Source organism: Pinus tabuliformis, chromosome 5_2 (genome assembly GCF_031772625.1).
Source record: "Pinus tabuliformis cultivar Carrire ecotype Pingquan chromosome 5_2, CPIR1, whole genome shotgun sequence".
In the NCBI taxonomy this organism is placed as follows: domain Eukaryota; kingdom Viridiplantae; phylum Streptophyta; class Pinopsida; order Pinales; family Pinaceae; genus Pinus; species Pinus tabuliformis.
Genome location: NC_142306.1, coordinates 308305901 through 308317974, shown reverse-complemented (window position 1 = coordinate 308317974; position 12074 = coordinate 308305901).

Below are 12074 nucleotides of genomic sequence, written 5' to 3'. Positions count from 1 at the left end.
ATATATTTTTGATGTAATTCAAGTCATTTTATGTAATAATTGTTCCCAGAAGTTGCCCAAGCATTTCTCCTTGCTGCAAGAAATGAGAAATTGAAGAAATCAACACAATCAATGTATTGTCCACTTGAAAAGAGACAAAGAAAGAGAAGCATCAGACATAGATTTGAAAACAAAATAAAATTTCCAAACAAACATTATAAAGTGCATTTTTTCTAAAGAAAAATCAAAGTCATCCTCTATATAAAATTTCAAAATAAATTTTCAAAATTCATTAGTTCTTTTGAACCCTAAGCTCTCTTTGGAAAAGAGGAGATTGAGTGAAGGTTGAAAAAATCAGAAGGGCATGTTTGCTGAGGGCACTATGCACTAGGTGGAGTTTCTGCATGCCTATGCAGTGAAGGGCACGTTTGCCCATCCAAGCCAGAGTAAAACTCAATGGTGCTGCGCCTGTGTAGTGAAGGGTGCATTCGCTGAAAACGTTGCGAGCCGGCACTTAGTGCTGCATGTTTGGCGGGAGGAGCCTGGAAAACCACAGGAGTGCCAAAACACCAATTCCTTCATTTTCTCAAGCCACAAAAGCTTCAACTACCTGCATACAATAAGTAAGTGGCCCAGTATCTCTTTTTCTCCATCAATTAAGCAAATTGGAATGCTAAATTTCGAAACCCTAGCAAAGCTCCCTTGCATGCTTCCAAAATCACCTCTTTGATTAGGGTTACAACACTTCTTAGACTTTTTCACCTTCCAATCATCCTGACTATACTTAATGTCACCTCCTCACTGTTTCAGTTATCTTGACATATATATTAGTCCCTCAAGTTTTCACCTATAAAGCATGGTAGAATATAGTAGTTCAGAAGAAGGTGAAAGATAGCCTAGGAGGCCAACCAAGAAAGGAGGAAGAATTATCAGAATTTAACCCACTCATACAACAGGACTTATGGCATCACCACTTGCAGTATCATGTTTCAAGCACATGGGTTGTTTTGAGTTTTTCCAAAGGGTTGAAACAATGAATTTTCGTCAGCAATTAACCAAGCAGTTCATCCTCAATTTGCAAAACAACCAGGTCACTTTAGCCAGGGTCACATTCATTATATCTCCTACCATCATATCTTAGGCCACTGGAATTCCAAATGTAGGAGAGAAATGGTTCAAGTAGAAAAATCTGCATCACAGTTTTTATGAGCCATATCTTAAAACAAGGTTAAAAAATGATAAGAAAATAATTTTCCCTTTCTCTTATCTTTTGGAAAAGTATGTGCCATTGATGAAGATCATCATGAGGTATTTCACATGTGAGGGTAGGTTTTCCAGACTATACTCATACCATATCAGGTTTCTCATGCACTTTACCAGTGTAAGAATGCTCAATTTTCCATATTACCTTTTAAGGAGTATTGACAAGATGACATACATTGCTCAGAAAATGGATCCAACTCATCAAATGCACAGTATTTTCCATCATTCTCTTATAAAAATGATAGTCCTCCATCACTTAGATCAACTAGGAATTACTTGGGAGACCTTCATAGTTAATGAAATATTCAATGAACCACCTACTCAGCCAGCTCCCTGCATTCCTCCATCATCCTCCACTCATCCATCTACTTCTTCTCATCCATCACAACATACTTATCACTCATCCTCAACAAATAATTCTTCACCAGATTCACCCAATAGAGATGATGATAGTGATGAGGAACATGATGAGCATGATGAGAGTGAGGGACATGATGTACACAATGATCATGGTCAGAGTAGTATACCACAGAGCAACAATTTGTAGCCATTTTCTTTCACCTATCAAAGGGGAAAGAGGTAGGTGTTTACCCCAAAAAAAGTGGGAGGGGCCTTTCCTTCGTCATCAACATTACAGGTTAAAGGAAAGGAGAAAATGGTAGAGGAAGCACAGGTAAAACAGAAGCATGAAGAACATGACATTGAAAAGGAGTTTCTCCTTGTGGACACTAGTGATGAGGAGGGAAACAAATCTTCTCAAGCTTCCTTGAGAGCAAAGGATGCAAAAATCAGGGAGCTTCAGGTCAATTTACAATGAGCCCAATATGTTATCTCCTTTTATGAGCAAGAGAACAAGCAGCTAGAAGTTAAGCAAGACTTGATGCAAATCAAGTACATCAAGGAAAAGAGGGAAGCTGAGAAAGAAAAATTTCAGCTTGATGAGGCTTATGGAGATTATGAAGAGCTATATGATGAATAGGGACAAAGAAAAAGGCCATGAACAAGAGGATTGAAAAAGGCCTTAGAGCTTGAAAGACAAAAAGAGGCAGAATTGGAGGAGCAGCTCACTCTAGATGAGCAATTGGTCAAGGACATAGCTAAAAATAGAGAGTCTTGGATTAATAAAGTGAACACACACTTGGATACCCTCTTGGACAAAGCAAACAGATATGTTGAGTTACAAAGGAAGATGGCCAAGTATTATGCAAGGAGAAATCAAGTGACAAGAAGCAAGCTCAAAAGAGCTCATGAGAAAATTGACAAATTGACCAAGCAAGAGGAGACGAGGAGACTTGACATGCTTGATGAGGCATCCCTACATGCCTCTAATCTTTGATTACTCATAAAAACACATTTTGGGCATGATAGACCATTTTTGAGTTCGAATGAAGTTGTTGTGTTTTCAGTCCATTTTTTGCACAGTCATGAAAGGAAAATGTGCAGCACCATGGGCACTATGCTCTTTTTTTGAGGCATCCAATGAGGAAATGGTCAACATTTTTAGATTCACAGTGATGAGTACATGCAACTTGTGCATTTTCTAAGGTTTTGGAGCAGAATTAGTTGACCGAAAGGGCCAAAAACACTAAAAAAATGACCTTTCTGCCCTCCTTTTGGCCTGGGTGTTGCGCATTAAGCAGTGTTGGGAGAATTGACTTTTGACAAGGAAAATGAAATCCAAATGCAAAAAATTCAAGATGTTCTCGAAAGTAGACAGGAAGATCTTTCCAACAAGATATTGTGGGCCCAATTTTAACATCGAGAAGGCCTCTAAAGGTGCAGTTGAAGTTGAAGGGTGCGCCTGGCATTGGCACTGCACACCTAGTACTAGTGCTACAAATTTGACAGTTTGTCCAAATTATCACTCTTTCATCCCAGTTTTCACTTTCACCTTGGAAAACATGATTTTATCCTTGTAATTGATCAGTTGAATGTAATGATGATGCTTCTAGAGCTTACTAGGGTAGATTCATTAGGTAAAACAAATTTATGAAGTGTAATGTATTAGCTTGTTTGAATTAGGGATGAGTCACTTTGACCACCCTGTTTTCTTGTTAGTAGTTCAGATTTTGTTGGAAACGGCTCCTCCTCTCATGGATTTGACACCCTAATATTAGGATGAGTTTTTTGGGGTCATATGATGCTTTTCCTCAATCATTGTAATGTTTGGATTCAGTTGGATGCTTATGCTTTGAGTAGACATCATTTTGTATCAATTTTCGATAGGAGATTAATGAAAAGTTGCAGCTATTTCTTTGGGATCCATGTGGTATGATGTTCAATTTAGTTTTCTATATTGTGATCATATGTTAAAATGTTTTTTGTAATTCATCAATCATTTCATTGCTTTTAAGTGGATGTTTTCAAGTTGATAGGCAGAACCCATAATTTTTATGCTCTGTTTTGGGGAAATATTCACAGTCTGTGTTTTCTTCAGTTTAGAAAGAATCCATGTTGCTTACATGCTCTTTCTAGCTCCTCACTTGTCTTGAATCACCTCACCCATCAAACCCTAGAGTGTTGAGCCTTGTGCCTACCTTGCCCCATCGAACACCCTGTATTTTTGACCTAATTACCTTGCCCTAACTGTTTGCCTCCTCCTGATCTAGCAAAACCATTCAAAATCAAATCAAACCTTGTGCTAATATACCTAGCCTAATATCATTTTCTTGATCCAGTAACCTTGGCTGAGATCCTTACAGAGAAAGCCCTCTCCTAGCCTAGTAGGGCTAGCTACTTGGCTAAGCGTGGTTTGTGGTTACCCTGGCATTGCCCTCCTTCAACTTGAGGTTCAATCCAGGTGCTAACAACTTTCTCACCTCTTCAAGATGAAATTGAATCTTACTTTTGCAATAAATTTGGGAATAAAGAATCTAAATGTAGGAGAAAATTGTGATCAACACCTCAGAATGAACAAAAGGCAACAACATCTAAGGTATGGAAAAAGAAGACCATGGAATCTGAAAACTGTGGTCTAGCTTTATATGCAGGAGATCAAGAAAATATGTGGTACATTGACATTGGATGCTCAAAACATATGATAGGTGATAAATATAAGTTTATGTCATTTAATGAAATAACGAAAGAAAAGAATGTAACCTTTGGAAATAATTCACCTTTTGCTATACAAGGAAAATTAACTATTTTGCTGATAGAAAAAATTAAAGCTAGAAATGTTTTGTTTATTGATGGATTAAAACATAACTTGTTGAGTGTTAGTGAGATGTGTGACCAAGGGCATGAGGTTATTTTCAGATCAAAGAATTGTGTGGTTTGGAATCTCGATACAGGTAAGATCATAATAAAGGGGACAAGAACTCCTGGTAATATCTATGTCTTGGAAGGTGGTCTAGAACAATGTTACTTAAGAAAAGTAGAAGAAAGTTGGCTATGGCACAAAATATTGGGACATCTAAGCTTCAATCAAATACATAAGTCAAACAAGCTAGGAGTTGTTCATGATTTACCTAACATCTCTCTACCATAAAGTACCATATGCAAATCATGTCAATTCGGTAAGAAAACTAGGGTTCAATTCAATGCCAAATAAGGAACCACAAGTAAGCCACTTGAACTTATTCATATTGATTTGTGTGGGCATATGAGGAAAAGGTCACCTTAAGGAGAAACATATTTCATCTTATTCATTGATGACTTAACTAGAAAGTTTTGAATTGGCTTATTAAAGCATAAAGATGAAGCATTTGATAAGTTTAAAGTATTCAAAGATTTAGTAGAGAATGAGTTATATTTAAAAATCAAATGTCTTAGATATGGAAGGGGAGGAGAATTCATATTAGATGAATTTTTCAATTTTTGTGAACAACATGGCATCAAGAGGAAATTTTCTATAGCTAAAACTCCTCAACAAAATGGGGTGATAGAAAGAATGAACATAACAATTCAAAAAATGACATGTGCCATGCTTGATGAGTCCATAACACCTCATACCTTCTGGGGACAAGAAACACATACAACTGTGACTGTTCTCAACAAATCCCATGTCCGTGTAAATAGTGATAAGACTCCTCATGAACTTTGGTTTGGTAAGCCTCCAACTGTCAAGCATTTTAGAGTCTTTGGAAGCAAATGTTCCATAAACAACAATGATGATAAGCTTGGAAAGTTTGAGCTAGAGCAGATGAAGGAATTCTAGTTGGATACTCCTCTAGAAGAAAATGATATAAATGCTAAAATAAAAGACTTCAAAATATTGTTGAATGTATTGATGTTAAGATCAATGAAGCATGCACAGGTACCAAAAGGGAAGCACTAGCAGATGATGAATGTATTACGACAACTAGTGAAAAGGATGTAAGAGAGGAAACTAGTGAAGAATCAGAAGAAGGAATTGACAATGTCGAAGAATCAGAAAGGACTCCATCAAAGTATGTTTAGAAAAATCATCCAAAATCTCAAATTCTAGGAGAAAAGGATGCTAAAGTACAAAATAGAAGAGCTCTTGTTGGAACCCCTAGTTATCTAGCATTACTATCCACAATTGAACAACAAAACATAAATCAAGCAAGAAAGGATGGATGTTGGGTTAAGGATATGAATGAAGAAACTTGACCAAATAGAAAAGAATAATACATGGGAATTAGTACTATGACATCATGATAAAAATGTTATTGGGACAAAATGGGTATTTAAAAATAAACTGAATGAAAATGGAGAAGTAATTAGAAACAAAGCAAGACTCGTATGCAAAGGCTATGCTCAACAAGAAGGAATATACTTTGAAGAAACATTTTCACCTACAGCTAGACTTGAAGCTATAAGAATGTTTCTTTCCTTTTCAAGCTTTCATAATTTCAAAGTCTATCAAATGGATGTTAAATCTACATTTCTAAATGGGGACCTAGAAGAAGAAGTCTATATTGAACAACTTGAAGGGTTCATTCTAGGAAATGATAAAAATCTTGTTTGAAAATGTAAGAAGGCATTATATGGGCTAAAACAAGCTCCTCGTGCATGATATTATTGTCTTGACATGTATCTTCAACAAGAAGGTTTCACTAAGGGGTCTGCAGATAACAACCTGAATATAAATATGGACGATGTTAAAATTTTAATAGTTGTTGTTTACATGGATGACATCATATTTGGCAGCAATGAAGATTCTATGAGTCGAATATTTTTTTGTGTCATGCAGCAAGAATTTGAAATGTCCCTGCTTGGTGAACTAACATATTTTCTTGGTCTACAAGTAGAACAAGCAAAGAATGGTATCTTCCTCTCACAGACAAAATACCTCAAGAAAATTTGGAATAAATATGGAATGGAAGACTATAAGCCTGTATGCACACTAATGGTAACATGATGTAATCTCAGTTCACATGATGATTCTCCTCCAATCAACAAACTTGAATACAAATCTATGATTGGAAGCTTACTTGATCTTATAGGCACAAGATTAGATATCATGCATGCAGTTAGAATTTTTGGACGGTTTCAAGAAAATTCAAAAGAAGCTCATATTTAGACAGTCAAGAGAATATTTAAGTATCTATAAGGTACTCAAGACTGTGGTTTATGATATCCCAAACATGAAGATCTTACTCTTCATGCTTACACATATGTAGATTGGGCAAGAAATGTTGATGATAAAAAAGGCACTAGTGGAGGAGCATTCTATATGAGACCCCGCTCGGTATCATGGTTCAGAAAAAAGTGAAGCTCCATTACTTTATCTACTGAAGAAGTAGAATATGTTGTTGCTACATCTTGTTGCACACAACTTCTATAGATGATGCAAACATTGTAGGATATTCAAATCATGTTCTCCACCTATTCCCATTTATGTGACAATACCAGTTCCATAAGTATTTCTAAAAATATTGTCATGCACTAAAAGACCAAGAATATTCCAATCAAATATCAGTTTATTAGAGAATAGGTGCTTGAAAAAAGGTCAAACTGGAGTATGTTCCCTCAAAAGAACAAGTTGCAGATATATTTACAAAGCCTCTTCAATGTGATTCCTTTAAATATCTCAGACAAAAATTAGGAGTGGCCTCCGCTTCATCACTTAGTTAATCATTCTGACCAATCCTTCAAGTTCAGGGGGAGATGAAAGTAAATTTATTGCAATTTATTGTCTATACATAGATTCTATGAAGAACAGATGCATATATACATATATTTTGATCCATCTAGTCGTGTACGTTTCCCTGTGATGAAGTATCATTAGAACTAACTCAAAGAAAAGATGATACGATTCTGACAATTTTTTCTAGTTTCGATATTAGTTAGATATAAACTATTGAAGCTTAGATACTTATGGTTTATGAGTTGTTGTAGTATGACGTTGAGGATTTGATTAATGAAGTTGCTTTGATGGCTTGACTGATGAATGAGTTGATATAATCAAATCTGCCAGTGAACAGTTGGTATAGGTTTAGGGGGAGCATTTTTCATTGCTTCTTATAGTACATTGTTAGCATTATGATTTGTTGATTATGCTACTGATGGAACACATGTAGCTGAAACTTTTGACTTACTTTTTGATGAGGATCATGGTGCTGTTGTCCAATGCCTATAGTACATATCCTATATTATATAGTACTAAAGAATATCTTGGTCTTGCTACCTCCCTATTGAGGTCATTGGTCTTGGTTATAAATGTCATATCTGTCATTTGATGTAAAGGTCATGTAAAGACCTATGATGTAATAATTGTAATATTTAGTCATGAATGGACTATTGAGGTCAAGCCATTATTTATGTCATCCCATGTTGGGGATTTGATGTAATGTTGATTCAATTATGTAACCCCACTGTGTCGAGAGATTGGTCCATATGAGTTATTGGTGATAAGAAAGTCCATGTGTGATTACTTCCTTGTATATCTTCAAAAAATTCAACATGTGCTTAGGAGGAGCATGGTCCGCATTTAGTGATAATTATTCAACATATCGAATATACAACACTGCATTCAACATTGGTTAGCCCTCTTCCCTTAATTTCAAAGGGGGAGAGTAGCTTGGTGTTTGGAGAAACATTGTTTGGAGAGCAACTTGGTATATCTATAGGTATTTAAATATGGTTAGTAATCTAACAAAAAAGTGGTGTTCATCAAGTCTAAAGGGGGATATTGTTGGCATTATGACAAATGTGTTGTCCTTGATGGTAACCTACTTGATGAAGATTGTCAAAATAATGATTTTACAAGCTAGTACACATGTGACAGAGAGTTTGGAAAAAGGCATAGTAGTCCAAAGACAGAGGAATGATGAAGGTGATGTTTTGAGAAATACACGTAGGTTCTGTGAATCAAAGATGTGTACACACATATAGTTTCCACACCATGGTATCCTAAATAATAGGGATCTTTACCATGGTATTGGTCCATAGTAATGAGCGTGACAATGAACATTTGATCTCGGCCAGGAATACCATCAACATTACTAAGGATTTGACCCGTGGTATTGGATAAGGGATAAGTTATATAAGGAGATAAAAATCAAAGTGTTTAGTGTGGAATTAATGGGATATTGATGAATTGTTTGATATGAAATAAGATTTCACAAGGATTGTGATTTGGTATCAAATCTTGTAGATATGAAATGACTACATGAGTTTCTTATGGGTTGATCTATGATAATAATGTTCTAACATATATTTGTTACTGGGATTTTTGAGATTTGGGTTTGATTGAAGTTATGTTGTGCATCGAAGGAATGAATCAATAATTACAAATTTATACACAAGTTTGTCTCAGGAAAAGCATGTACATACGCAGGTCTGCCTCTAGGTAAAGGTAATCGTGTGTCGATTTTGCAGTATGTACCAAATTGTACATGGGTATGTTTCTTCAAAGGTGCATACACACACGCAAGTATTTTGTAAGGCTCGCGTACATATGCTAGGGTTTCTGAAGTATGAGGAGTTAATGATGTTTGATCAATCTTGTTGTGATTGTTGATATCTGTTGATGAGGTCTTCTTCATAATAATTTGTATGTGATAGTTCTAGTGAAGTTCAATGGTTTGTGAATGAAATATTGAACTATATTGATGCTGATATGTAATGATTTGTAAGTAGCTTAGAGATCTATGATGATGGATATATGTGTCTGTGATTGATTCTAGTAGTGCAGTGATTTAGTATGAGGAATAAGTGTTTTTGAGATTTGTACGTAGGTTTGATTAAGGAAAAGTGTGTGTATACACAGGTATTATGCATAATAGTAGCATATACATTTTGAAATATTGTTGATTAGGGTTTGCAGTGGCAACAATTGGTTTTAGTGACAGATAACAATGTATGGCTTAATCATTGACAATGCATTCACATGATCTATTCTGGTTTAGTTTGATTAGTTGCAATGAGATTCAACAATTGATTTGTTTTAGGTTATTTTATGATGGTAGTGGATCCAGTAGGAAAATTTGATGAAAGGCGACCTACAGGTTGTAATGTTTGATCAGGTGGATCCAGTTTTAAATATTTTGAAAAGTGATCCACAAGGAATTGAAGATAAGGGGGTTGTAGCTCCCTTCTAGTAGGTGTTGGAGAATGAGATAAGGTTGTAGCCTTCTGCAGATGGGTGCCTGCATACTGGTATAAGTCTGCGCTAGTACAAGATTGTAAAGTTTTTTTTTTTTTAAGAAGAAGATAAAGATGACAACAAGGGTGGCTATTTCCCCATTGGGCGTCCACCTAAATATTGGTGTTCATATGTGTTGACTATGTGTGATGATTTATTATGTTCTTACTACAATTTATTACTATTTAATTAATGCCTAATGAAGGACTGATACACTGGTTCAGGTTAAATTGCTAAAGAATTAATTGAAAAGAATGTTAACTGGATATATGTTGGTTGTTTGCATATCAGTAGCATACATACACATGTTTACCTCATTAAAGTCATGTACAAAATCTGAATAGAAAATGAGACGGTCAGGTATTTTTTTCAAATATTGATTCACCCCCCCAGTATTTTTCCTAACATTTCTGTGGTAGAAATCTGCCTCAACTAGTCCAAGTATCTTGAAACTTCTTGCCTGACTACATTTATGCCTTTTTCTTCTATGAATCTCTCGAATGAGGGATCTTATGAGATTTGACCAAGGAGTCCACACTATTGTACAATCGTGCATAAGAAGACAAGATGTTGGCTATGAAAGTGTTGAGATGTTTATTGCCTTGTATAAGCATTCTGATTTTATATTTCTCCACCTCATCTTGTTGTCTTGTTGTATTAACCAATTCTAGAAGTGCTCGTTTGTATTTCATTCCCCCTTCATGAACTGCAGTGATGGCTGCATGGTTAACCTTTACAACCTTTGAATTCTCCTATGATTTATTCTCCATATCATGCAAGGGGATAACTGCTTTATGCACAGGTAACCAACTCCTCATAAAGGTTCATCATAGTGTCTCCCAATGCTTGAACATCACCATATATAGCTTCCTGAAGCTCTTTCAAATACACGTGTGGGAGGTAACTTTTGAGATTATGCTTGGAGTTATTCTATCTATTGTCTCGTAGCTTCTAAATCCTTTTCCATTTGTCTATTTTTTGCCATCATATGTTATTTATTTTCATTAGAAGCTCTTGTAAAGGCCAAGTTAGCAGTGGACATAGTTTCAGGGTTCCTTCTCGTGTCCATGACAATCACCCTTTTTGTATTGATTAAAGCAAGATCTGTAAGGTCATTGGGAAAAATCTTCTTTCTCGCTTGCATAATTTTCATTTATATCTCATTGAAAGTCAAGCTACAAATATCCATGATTGGGCTATCATCTAAAGGATCAATTTATTCTTCATCATGTGTAGCTTTCCCATCTGTAGGAGGAGGTGGATACTATATGATGATTTGTTCTATGCTGGGCATGAGATCAATATCTTGATTTTTCTACTGTTGTTCCACCTACATGTTTTCTTTCTTGAGCATTGCTTTTTTCTCCTTGCTTCTCATTTCTTCATCTTGCATTTGACTTTCTTACTTTCCTTTCTTCTCTTATTCTTCCTTTTGTTTGTGCTCTTCTTCTTGCCTCTAATGCTCATCTAACTTCTGCTTCCTCTTTATCTCTTTTTACCATAGTTTCTTTCAGAATAGCTATATCCTCTTTGAATTTGTGGCTTTTCTCCTCTATTGGACTGTGAGAAACATTCCTTTTACATTTAATTCTTATTGGGTTGTGATTTTCTAGTTGCCTTGCTTCTGGAGTACTATCTTGTTTTGGAGTCACATGAGATGGACCTTCTTGGATGCCTAGTGTGTTGGATCTAGAGGCATTATAATAGTTCTTGATATTTTCTTCCTCTGGTCTATCGTAGGTCCCACACGACCAATTGAAATGCAACTTGGCATAGTTATACCTGAAAATGCCTCTAGTATCATACTGATGATACTCTATTGTGACAAACCTGAAATTATCCTACTCTTTACCTTCAACTTCTACAACCTTTAGGTTCTTAATTTCGTAGGATCCCACCTGCAAAGGAAAAGTAGGCCAAGGTGCCTTCTTTTTCCTCTGTAGTACTATTGATAAGTATGTGGCAATATGATATGCAATATCATGTATGACCAATTTATATGTGGCATACCTTAGTAACAAATGTGATGGTTTCTAGCAACCAAAAACCCCGAGGTAAGTGCCATATGGTGAGGAAAACCAATCATAATTTTTTGATACTAAGTCCATTTCCTCATGACACATGCAAGGGTGTTTCTCCTCAAAGATCATCTACTACAAGACTTTGAGGAATTAGTCAACCAAATTTTCCATAACTCATTTATAACTGCACTTTGAAAGTAATTTGCAATAAATATGAACAATAAGCTCTTTGGGTGTCCAATTCTAGCTCATGCCAGGAA